Source organism: Cinclus cinclus, chromosome 7 (assembly GCF_963662255.1).
Source record: "Cinclus cinclus chromosome 7, bCinCin1.1, whole genome shotgun sequence".
Taxonomy (NCBI): Eukaryota; Metazoa; Chordata; class Aves; order Passeriformes; family Cinclidae; genus Cinclus; species Cinclus cinclus.
The window spans coordinates 28,095,427-28,107,633 of record NC_085052.1 but is presented as its reverse complement, the minus strand read 5'-3'; positions in this window follow the sequence as shown (position 1 = coordinate 28,107,633).

Sequence of the window (12,207 nt, the reverse complement as noted above, 5' to 3'; positions counted from 1 at the left end):
AGGCAAAAGAGCTGTGCACAAAGTTCACCTTTTGTGTTTCGGAGTCTTTCTTGCCTGCATTTCTTGTAGCTTTTAACAAGCATGGTTACCTTCAGATGACATCACTAATTGAAAATTCCTGGGGTAAATAAGCTGGTAAATAAGCTCATCTCCATCTCCATCTCCATCTCCATCTCCATCTCCATCCTAAGCACAGTACTTTTCTCTGATTTATTGGAAAATATGAAGTGTGTATGGCAAGAGATCTGTCTGAGGACCTCACAGAAGCTGTTGCTTCTAAGGCCCAGAATTATTACATCTTGGATAATTTTATTTTCAGTTTACTTTGATTCAAAGGTGCTTTGTGGGAGGGATTCAGCCATTGCAGAAGTACATTATAAAGAGGTACAATGATAATAAAAAGTTTTTTTATATGGATATAAAGACAGCATTTTATATATTTTCTTCTAAAATTAATTTCTAGTCAACTCTCCATTCCTCACTCTCCTAGGGTTCACCATTGGTTATGAATTAATGAGGCAAATTTGCATTAATTTTAGTATCAATACATACTCTCTGCTTGGTTTTTGTAGTGATATTAAAAGGATCTGATTTTAAAATACTGGAATAAAATAAACCAGAGAACTCAGTTCAAATTCTAATTTCCTTTTGTGGTATTCTGCTCTCCCCTTGTGCTGTCTGGGATATATATTTTGTAATAGCAGTCGTATCTTGTGATGCATCTTTTGCACATCTGTTTACATCTTGTGAAAGCCTTGCTTCATATCTGCCCCCCTCCATTACACTGCCTAAAAGCAATTACGAATTTTACTATACTTAAAAGAAGATAAAGCTTATAATAATTATTTGCAAGCAACTACAATTTGTAATAAAAGTGAATAAATTAAAGCAGAAGCAAATTGCTACATAGTTGTTCATAACAATTACTAATTTTATATCCATGTTTATTCTGCTGGCATCTATTTATTCAAATACTGAGGCAGAGCAGAGATTGAACAGAGACTTTCTCTTTTAAAAAATAAATCTTTCAAGTCCAAGTGTCACAAAGAAAGGCGATGGGTGTTGCTGTGGGTATCTGGTACATATTCTGCAGTGGGACCATCCAGTTAGATGGCAGGATAATGTCAGTGTGATTCCACTTCCTCAACCTGATTCTTGGGGCAGCTGCAGGTGCTGTGGCAGGAGAGCTTAATGTATTGCAGAACAGGGAGCTCATGGCAGTCTGCCCTCTGCTTATTTTGTCTTTTTTTCTAACTTGTAAAAGCACTGTAGAAGTACTTCTCTGAAGTATTTGCAAGGTTATTTTAACTGGAAAGTTAAAATATAGAGTATTACCTCTGAATGTGCAAGAGGTGTAAAACACTGGCCTTAGTGCCATAAATACACAATGAAAAAATGCCTGGGTTTTATGTTCTGTGACAGCACTTCCATAAAACACCTTTCTGTAATGAGTGAGGAACAAGTTTTACAGAGCTAAACTTTAAAACAAACTTTATTGCTGGAGCTGTTGCTGTTTTCCAGAACGAACTACATTGTGAGAACTTCAATCTCTTCCCTGCCTTTTGCTGTCCGTGAATTAATGCTGCGGGTCATTTTAATTCTTACATAATTTTTTACTTATGTCTGCTTAGAAGCCAAATGGGATGAAAGGATAAATCATTAGTGCTCTCAAATACGAGAATCAGAAGCTGCTCAGAATTTAAATTGGAGCTCTCTAATACACATAATAAATCTCCTGGGAATGCTGGCAACTGGGGGTTTTGATGCACTAATTGTACATCAAACATCTTTTGCATCCCTCAGTAAATGTCAGGTGACCCAGATGAAGCTGTACCCTGAACAACGTGAGCACAGAAACAACAGGAAATTGGAGAGGAAATTTGCACTGTAGCACTATGAGAAGAGAGAGGACTTTTGCCACCGCTTTTCCTAAAGAGCTGAAACATTCTGTGTTTTTTGAAGTCCTAGAACCACGTGCACTTTGCCTGTGTTAATGGCAGTTGTCCTCACTGCTGCTCCATAAGTTCCATTGGAATGGAGGGACATTCTGCCTCACTGCCTGAGCCACATCCTGGAGTCTCTCAATTTTGGGAGCTGCTGTCAGAAGTTGATATTTCTTCACTGTTTGTTTCAGGTGACAAGAGCTCAGGTGAGCTTTTGCAAGCAAGTCACTTAATTCCTTTGATTTCCAAGCCACAGGAAAACAAATTCTTTTATTCTGGAGTCATTGTTGCAAATTCAGGGAAGAAACTTCTCCTTGTGAGCGTGGGCAGGCCCTGGCACAGGGTGCACAGAGAAGCTGTGGCTGCCCCTGGATCTGCCCCTGGATCCCTGGAAGTGTCCAAGGCCAGGTTGGATTGGGCCTGGAGCAGCCTGGGACAGTGCAAGGCGTCCCTGCCCATGGCAGGGGGTGGGAATGGATGGGCTTTAAAGCCCTTCCAACCCAAACCATTCCATGATGCTCTAAATGAGCTTTTTTTCACCTCGGTGTAGTGTTCCATCACCTGTCAAGGGCACATTTGGACAGAGCACTGGGGAAAACCATCCTGTTGTGTTCAAGAATTGGGTATTTATGGGAAAATGATGGTTGAGGGCTTGATCTGAGCAGCCTTGAAAAGGGCAGCACTGCGGGACTGAGGAGGCAGGAAAGGGGACAAAGACAAGGAGGGTGTGCTTGGCAGCAAAGGATGGGAACTGCCTGTGTGGGAGGTTTCAACCCTGAGCTTCTTTAAGTGGAACCTGGATGTCTTTGGGCATCCTAGAACAGTGCTGCTGCTTGGGCTGTAAGAAATAAAATAATTCCTTTCTTTCTATCTGTGAGGCAGTAAAATTCAATGTTGTCTCCGCTGTTGAGCAGGATTGTACCCAGGCTGGAGAAAAATTTGTTTGTTTTAAACTAAAAATGATCCAAATTTACAGAGGTTATTTAATGAACTTCTTTAAGACTGACTATTTTATGACCCTCTGGAGTAAAAAAAAAAACATCTGTGAAAGTAAAGGTTCAGGCAAGGATGCACTTGGAGTATATTCCGAATTCCAAGGCAAGAAATCTTAGGGAGTTAATTATAGTCTTGAAATTCTAGAACATGCAATCCACACTTCAGAAACAGGGTTTAATTTGAACCTTTCCCTGCTGCAGGAGGCTGTAAATACCATGTGGAGCTGCTAACGAATGAGACATGATGATAATGGGAGAATGGATTTTTATCCTCAAAAAATACAGCAGAAGTTTGGGTATTTCATATCCCAAACTGTTTTACATTGCTTGTTCAGTAATGCAACATGTGTTTGCCTTAGAAGTTGTATGTGTATATAAACTGCCAAGACAGGGAGCAGTAAAATTGCCCTACAAGGTCACTGGTGAGACCTGGAAAGTGCTAGAAACATCTGGCAGGAGAATGAATTCCAGGTTTCTGCAGCTGCCTTCTTCCCTTGCCAAGGTATTCCATGAGAACGCTGGAAATTCGCTTTAAGAATTGAGCTGGTTTAACGTTTTTATTTAAAAAACTTCAACTTTTATTTTTCTTTTTTTTTTCTTTTTTAGAAAGAATTGCACTGTTGCATGAAGAATCAATATAGAGGTAATCCTTAAATTATGTAGGTTCACAGTACAGTTTATATTTAAATTCTCATGCTACTTTGGGGAATAGTTTCTCCAGTTCTGGGCATAGTGGGATACTTTGGGATGATGCAGAGGAAAGGAATCGAGTGCCAGAGCTGTATTTAAGTTGAAGCTGAAGTACTTCTAGATTTTAATAACCTTCAGTACCTCCATGGTGGCATTACACGATTTTGTATTAGCAATTGGAGAGATGGACACATGCCTAGTTTGGATCAGAAGCTGATTTTATTGAGTATAATAGGCATTTATATAGGGTTTTACTTGTATGGCAATTATATAGGGTTCTATTTTTGGTAACCCCTTCCCATTGGTTACACATTCTCCATGACATCACATCACCTGGTAACTTTACCTTATCACAAAGTTTCACAACATGTTTTTGGTCACTTCTTGCCCAGGGAGCATTTATTTGTGTCTGTCTCTCTCATGGTTTCTGCTCCATCAGGCCTAAAATATCACGCCTCTCTATCAGTTCCATTGTACTCTGTTTTATTCACCATCATTTTGGAGAGGTTAGAAAGGAATAGGCAAGTCTGCATGCAGAGGCTGTTTCCTGAAGCAGAAATTTTAAGGCTTTATGTTACATTTTTCACACTCTACAGGAAGAATAATAATAAAAAAAAAATCCCTCATTTGTTCCCTATCCTGAATTTTTCCTTTAATCTCCCATTATTACCCATGTCTAATGACACATCCCTTAGCAAGCTGGAATGTCTCTTGGGTGTTCTACAGCTGCCCCTGCATGCAACAAATCCCTTTTCATCCATATGTGTGGAGGTCTGGGCCCTCTAGAGCAGTCTGGTTTCACCTGTCACTTTGATTTTAGGTAAAATACATAACAAAGGATTTATTATATCCTATAATATATTATGATTACCACAAAATCTCCAACCCTGCCTCTCACAGTAATTTCTGGTACTGCTTCTTTTCTTCATGCAGACACTTCTTCCATAGTTATTTCTCCCAGCTTTTTCTTCCTCACATTCTGTGTCACACTAGAAATTTTTTTCAATTCAGAGTGAAAAATAAAAGTTGCGGAATTTAAGGACTGAATTTGTTAGCAAGAAAATTAAAACAGCTTCCAGCAACAATATAACAAATCAATCTATCTCTGTGGTAATTATTTTAATACAGTAAAATTCATAAATTAGATCTTAATATGTTTTAAAACCCAGCAAAACATCCTTCACTTTTGTTACTGGATTCTGCTTGCAGAGTATTTATATCAATTATGGCATTTTTCCCTAAATTGAAGTTAAATTTATTCCTTAGAAGCAAAATACAAACCAAAAATCCAAGAAACAAATTTTTAAAAACCAAACCCAAAAAGGCACACAAAAAATTTATGCTTTTTGACTCTGTTCCATTTTCTTTAGTACAACATTCCCTGGAGACACCATACTCCTGTTTCTTTGGAATGGCACCTGGATTTTGGGGCTGCATCTGCCTTGAGTGAGCTTTTTTCTTGGCTTTTGCTCTGCAGAATATTCACAGATGTCAACGTCTGCACCCTGAATTTTTCACTCTGCACTGATGGCATTTTCTGCTGCAGAGGGTCTGTCAGTGCATGTTTGGAAGCTTTGGCACCACAGAAAAGAGGTGTTATGTTAATTAACTGCTTCCACAACTTCCCCACAGAGTTAGGAAAAAATGCTGCCTCCTCCTGTTCTGTCTCCAAAAATCTGGTGGAATAACTGTAAGTCAGGAGCTTAGTCAATACTTATTTCCTTTTTTCCTTGAGCTGTACCCTCATAGAGCTCTTCACTTTTAACAAATCACACAATTAAAGCAGGGAAATTTCCATAACTCTGCTCCTATGCCCTAAACAAAAGGAAAAGGAAGGAAGGATTGCTCAGCATCTTGTAAATTAAAAGCCAAACAAACACACTGGCACTGCTGCCTTGATGTAAATTAGGAGGTATAGAAGGTTTTCTGGCTCTGTGTTTTGACTAATCCCAACTAAGCTTCATCTCCACCAAAGCTTCATTTAGACATGGCTGGGTTTTGCAGACTAAATGAATCATTAGTAAAGCACCCCTAGCAGTTCCTAAAGGGCTACATGAGCTTTGGAAGAGCCCAAGCAGCAAGTCAGTGGGAAAGGAATTAATATCCTGTCCAATCTAATAAAATAAAAATATTCAGCTGTAGAGAAAGAAGAAAGGACTGAAAATGAGGGGGTGAGAGTAGGAGAGAGATGCTGCAAAAGGAAAGTCCTGAAATTGCAGCAATACCTGGACGAATCCTTTGTAAAAGTGCTTGTCCTAAAAGTGTGGGTGGTTTTTGTTCATTAAAAAAAAAAAAATGTTATTAGAACAGTCATCTTTCTTTTTCCATCCTCATTTTTGCACTGCAGCATTTGGTTGGGGTTTTCTTCTTTCCTCTCTGACCCTAACCAGTGTCTCCAGGATTCATCCTTATTTAACCTTTACCATTCTCAGTCTGCTGGGGCAGGTTCTGTGTTTGGTTTAGCTCAGCTGGGCAGTGTCACTTGTGAATCCCTCCATGGCAACTCAATGCTGTAGAGTAATTTTCTACCACTGATGTGGTTTCAAACTTACACTTTTTACAAAGTGAGCTCTTTGTGATGCCTTCTTTTTGACACAGAGGTTTTTTTGGAGCCAGTAAATAGTTGCATATTCCATTTAGCAAAAAAGCTTTTTTTTCTTTTTTTTTTTTCCTCCTCTATCCTTCCCTGCCAGGTTGTGTGTGTGTTTTCTGTGGATTTATAGCACTAACTCTTCTCCGTGTTTGTGCCTTGCTGTCAGACTGGAGCTGTGTCACACAGGAAGCTCTCGAGTCCACCTCCCTGTGTTTTCTCCATCATGAAATGCTTTGCATTTCCTCACCTGTGTAAGTACAGCTCACAAGTCCCTTCAGCTGCGTTCCTTAGTGAAGAAGTTCAAAGAAGAAAGCCTCATTTTTCTGCCATTTGATACCTCTCTCTTCTAGGAACATCCAAGTTTGACCATGGATGTATAACTTGTTTGCTGGGAATAACCCAGCATGACTGGAGGAAGAGGGGAAATCCAAACAAATTGCCTTGCTGAGAGTGCATGTAATCACCAAATCCAAGGGATTGAGTGGGAATCTAAAGTAACCTCTTCTCTGACTGATTAGAAGTCTTTAATATCACAGAATCCCAGAATGGTTTGGGTTGGAAGGGACCTTAAAGTTCAGCTCATTCCTCCCCTGCCATGGGCAGGGACACCTTCCACTATCCCAGGTTGCTCCAAGCTCCAAAGTCCAAGCTGGCCTTGGACACTTCCAGGAATCCAGGGGCAGCCACAGCTTCTCTGGGCACCCTGTGCCTGCCTGCCCACCCTCCCTGAGAGAGAAGAATTCCTTCCCAATTTCGTCTAACTCTGCCCTCCTTCATCCTAAGGCCATTCAGGTCATTTACCACTCTGCAGTTTGTGTGTGTTGGTGTCTGGCCAGCCCAGATGTACTGTGACAAACCTTTAATGGTTTTTCACTGTAGATTCTCCTCTAGCACAAGCCATTTGGGCTGGAGAGGCCACCAGGCACCTGCCCTTCCAGCAATCTGTGCTGGATAATCCTGCTGTACATTAATCAGGATGCTCAGAGATGGAGCAGCTCATTTTGCTCCTGTGTCCCCTGCAGCAAGGCTGCTCTCAACATCCTGCCTCAAACTGCCCGTTTTTTACACATATTTATCCTGTGCCCACAGCCTTCATTTTCCTGAGCTTAGTTTGTGTTTGCCCTTGCACAGTTGGTGTGTGAAGAGAGCAACAATCTCATCTCTACGCCTTCGTGTTGTCAGATTTAAGAAGTTAAGCGCATCCTGCCTTGTTTTGTTAAACTCTAATTCCTTCTCTTCACCTCTTCCGCACTCCAAAAAGATTAATTTCAAGTACACAGCCCAGACAAGAGGTGGTGCTGGAGATAAGACCTCGTGTTGCTCCCCAGGATCTCAGCAGGACTCTGGCTCTACCTGAAGCCAGGCGAATGGACATGGCAAAAAGCAGCAGCAAAACTGAGGATTAAAAAAAGCATTTTGAAATGTGAGCAGCTTAGGGAAGTAAAGCATGAAACTGTGAAATCACACACTTGGCATGTCCTGCTCTATGTGTGGAGTCACCTGTAAGCATTTATGACATCAGAGGTTTGATTAAATATTTTGTATTGTAAAAAGTAAAGCACCATATTTAATTGTTGTGCAAGATCCAGAACCAGCTGAAGCTGTTCTGCTTAGCTTCTATTTTATCAGCCATATAGTTTGGTCATATAGATAGATTCTTTTAGGTTCAGGATTGTGTGAATTTTTATTTTTTTTTAAATCAATGGTAATTTTGTTGACTTTTGGTTATTTTCAGGTGTTAGACCTGTCGTGGTCATTCAGAAGTACTTTTTCCTTTTCTCTCCTGGGTTGATTCTGGGCTTTTCCAGTGATAAATAATGGATTTAAGGAATCCACAATGTGAACAACTGGTCTGTGATGCACTTTATGATTTGATGTTTGAAGCTGCTGCACAGTCTGTGAGACTGAGCTTCTGCTGTCGTGCCTGAGAAGGTTCAGGGTTTTGTTCTGGAGTTACTGGTGTGTTTATCCAATGCCAGCTGGGAACAAAGCACCCCAGAGCCCTAAGGAGAGTTTTCCAAGCTACATCTGCTTGTGGAACTCAGGATCAGGACAAAGCCCCTCAGGGCTCAGGTTTTCACTGGACAATAATCATCTCTCCAGGTTTCATCAGGTATTTGAGATGTAGTAAGATGACACACTTTCATCATCTCCTGATGTCATGAAGTTTTCCACTTTCCCCTGGCACAATGACCATTCGAACACACTGTGGGAGTGTTCACATCTGACATCCTACAGCAATGTTTGCACCCAACATCCTACAGGAGCGTTCACATCTGGCATTTTTTGGCTGCTTCTGGTGTTGTTCATTCTCTGGGGACTTGTTTATCACTGGCAGCAGTTCAGGCAGCAAGCTCAGCACAGCAGCTTCTTCTTGGCTGTGCCTGAAGAGATGTTCCTGCTGCTCATGGTCTTACTCCAACCTTGTGGAGAACCTCCATGTGCCACGTGGAGCCCATTCCTGGGCTGGACTTGCTGCCAGACTCTTTTGAGGTGTGCTTTGAACTGGGGTGCTTCTGTCTTGGTGTAAATTATCATGGAATCATGGAAGGGTTTGGATTGGAAGGGACTGAAAGCCCATCTCATCCCACCCCCTGCCATGGGCAGGACACCTTCCACTGTCCCAGGCTGCTCCAAGCCCCAATGTCCAGCCTGGCCTTGGACACTTCCAGGGATCCAGGGGCAGCCACAGCTTCTCTGGACACCCTGTGCCAGGACCTGCCCACCCTCCCTAAGAGGAAGAATTCCTTCTTAACATCCCATCTAGAAATTCTTGGTGTCTGACTTTAATGCTGAACCGTGGTTGCTCAAACAGGTTTTATTGAGCCAGGCTTTAGAGGTTGTGCTGTTTTGTGCAGTCTCAGCCCTGGGTTGGAACTTAAGTATAGTCACATGGCTGGGCTGGGTGACTTTTAACACATCATAAAAGAATCTGTCTGAATATGGAACTTCTACAGGATCTGGGCCCCATTTTACAGGACTCCTAAATGGCCTTATTTCTTATTTTAATCTGGTAGAGATTATTAATTTGCTTCAATACCTTTATTTTTAAATGTGTGACTTCGATTTTAGTGTGGATTAAACCTCAGTTTTTCATCTGTCCAAAAACAGTGTCTGTGACAAAAGTTTAGGATCTTACATGGTTTATTGTTTTTAACTTGTTCTGTAGAAACTTTTCACATCTGTTGCTAATTATCACTAAAATCAATACATTAATGACTTTTGCTTAAATACACTTTCATAGTGTATTCACTTCAGTAATTTTCATAGTGTGTTAATTGCTGTTCCACACTAAGAATTTTTGAGCAGATATGTTTCCCTCAAGCAATGTCTTCAAGTGTTCTCAGCTGTTGTTTTTTCAGGTGGGATTTTTCTTGGTTTTGTTTTTCATTTTCTTGCTCTTCAGCTCCTAAGTTGCCTTTATCTGAATAAGAAAGGCAGCTGTTCTTAACACCAGCCTTTCCCCTCCTGACTACCAAACCCCTCCTGGAGGAAGGATGTGTATTTTAACTTTTCTATATTGAGAGGGCAGATTTGGAAGAAATTGGGAAGGATTTCAGACCTACAGCTGCTCTGAACTTAGGTGGACTAGAAATAGAAACAGGAAAGCTGTTGTGTTTTCCATACTTTCTGATGTAGTTTCAGAATCATGTTTCAGTTTGTGTGTATGTGAATGGCTTAAACTGAATTATCCTGAGAATTTTCTGATGCTGAAGCTTGTTTTGTTCTCCCACGTTTTACCCAGATGATAAAGAGTTTATTCCACCAAAGCTGAAGGTTCCCACACTTGTTTTGAGAACTTACTTTTATTGTTGCTGTCTCCTTGGCTGGAATGAGCCCTATCATATATTTTCTATTTCTCTATTGAACTGTGCTGCAGATGACAAAGCCCAGCCTGCTCCAACCTCTACAATTTCTGCCCAAGTGCCCAATTCAGTTTTCTTCCAGTTGTTATTTTAATATCATTCAGTAACTCATTATTTTTATAAATTCTCTGGGCTTGGTGATGTGCTGGCACCAGCTGCTGCCAGAGGTGCACAAGTGCCCTGATGAGGGCAACAGGGATGGTTTGTCATGAGTCCTCTCCTCCTGGCCTCAGCTGGGGAATTATTTTTAGCAGTGCTCTCCTCCAGGCCCTCCATTGTTTGCTGAGGCAGTGCAGCTGTACTAAAATACCTCTGTGCACAGGGCATTTTGCATTTCTTCAGCTGGACTCCCAAGGTAAAAGATTAAATTCTTCACAGCTGAATTGTGGAATTCCAGAGAAAATGCCTGTTTCATCTTCTCCAGCCTTGCCTCTGTCTATTAAAGGCACAGAGATCAGAGCAGTCTCTCTTAGCCCTTATTCAAAACAACAAAGAAGAAACTAGAATTTTTTAAAGTGGAATCTGCCCTGCAACCATTTTGATTTTTTGTTTTTCATTGTTTTTTTGGTTTTTTTTCCCCCTGGAGTAGCTGATAATTCCAGAAACCAAAGTCTAGAAAAATTGATTAAGAACCTATCTTACTCTTTGTGCTGCTATCAGCCAACACTATGTTTTAAAACATTGTCTAATTTAGCATATTAAACCACAATATACTTGTTCTGTCTCTTTTAAGGCACAGAAAGGAAATGAAAGATCTCTTTAAAGATTTTTAGCCCTATTTCTACCAAGAGTTAAAAAACAATAACAAGAAAGCTGCCAAAATGATACAGAGATCTTATCTCAGGTCTGACTGTTCCATTGGTTTCGATCAGCAATATTGGACACATTGGGATTTTTAGCTCTGTAATCGTTTGGATTCTGCCTGGTTTTTGTGAAAGCAAAATTGCTCAGCTTTAGTCCACTTATGAATAACAAAAGACTGTGAAATCTCAGTCGTGGTGTTTGGTTTTCTTTAATGTTTATGTTGAAAACTTAGGGAAATTGGTATCTAGAGCTTGTAATTAAAAATCAAATACAAAATTGAGTCTGCATCCTGCTGCAGGATTGATTCAAGTCATCCCTAATGATGGGGGAATGCTTCTGCCATGATTAGACAGCTTCAGGCTCAGAGGAAAACCCTTTAATTAGCTGAAAGAAGAGAAGCTGCTGTGGCTGAGGCTTTGCAAGGTGCTTAATTTGCCTACTTGTCTTTGGCTGCAGGTGCCAGTAATGCTGAAAAAAAACATGTTGTGGAAAATTTTCAGGACTGGTGAAAGGGGCGTTAGAGAAAGATTAAATTATTTCTTCAATTCTCATTTTTTTAGTATTTTGCCCTGTGATATTAATCTATAAATACATTGATTTGGCTTTGAGCATCATGAATGTCTCTCTTAGCAGTGATGGTTAAACTGACTTCCTTCATTTATTCTGTTTATTCCCATGTTTTGGTTGTTAACCATGGAACACACTGATTCCAGAGGTACTGCTGGCCATGGAGAGCATATAGTCTGATAATTTTTTTATGTCAGGATACATTTCCCCGGAATTTTGTTGGCTTCCTAAAAAAATCTTTTATCACCACATCAGTGATATTCCTCAGCTCTTGCCATCCTTTAAGACTGGGACTCTGTTTTCAGAACTCAAATGCTGCTCTTTTAAGGGTGATTTTTTTTTTTTCTTTTAGATCAGTGTAAGAGCAATGCAGGAATACTCATCAGTTTAGAGCTTCCTGTCAGGTTTTATACACACTGCCTGAAGCATAAATCATCTAGAAATTCATCTTTCAGAAATCATTGCCACTTAAAGGAATATTTATCTTTTCTATGGGCTAGACATGAAAAGCCCTGAAGGAAATCAGATGCTTTTGGAAAGGCTTGATGAGATACCTGGACTTGCAGTAGGATGTGTTTTTAAAAATCTGACCAAATACTTGATCTTTTGCATTTTTAAGGTGGTATGATAATGCAGACTTGCAGCTGGACTCATTTCTTATCTGTGCTACATTTTTTTGTCCACCAGAGTGACAGCTGTAGTTATTTTTTTATGGCCATTCTGTACATCATCGTTTATGTTTTGATTGT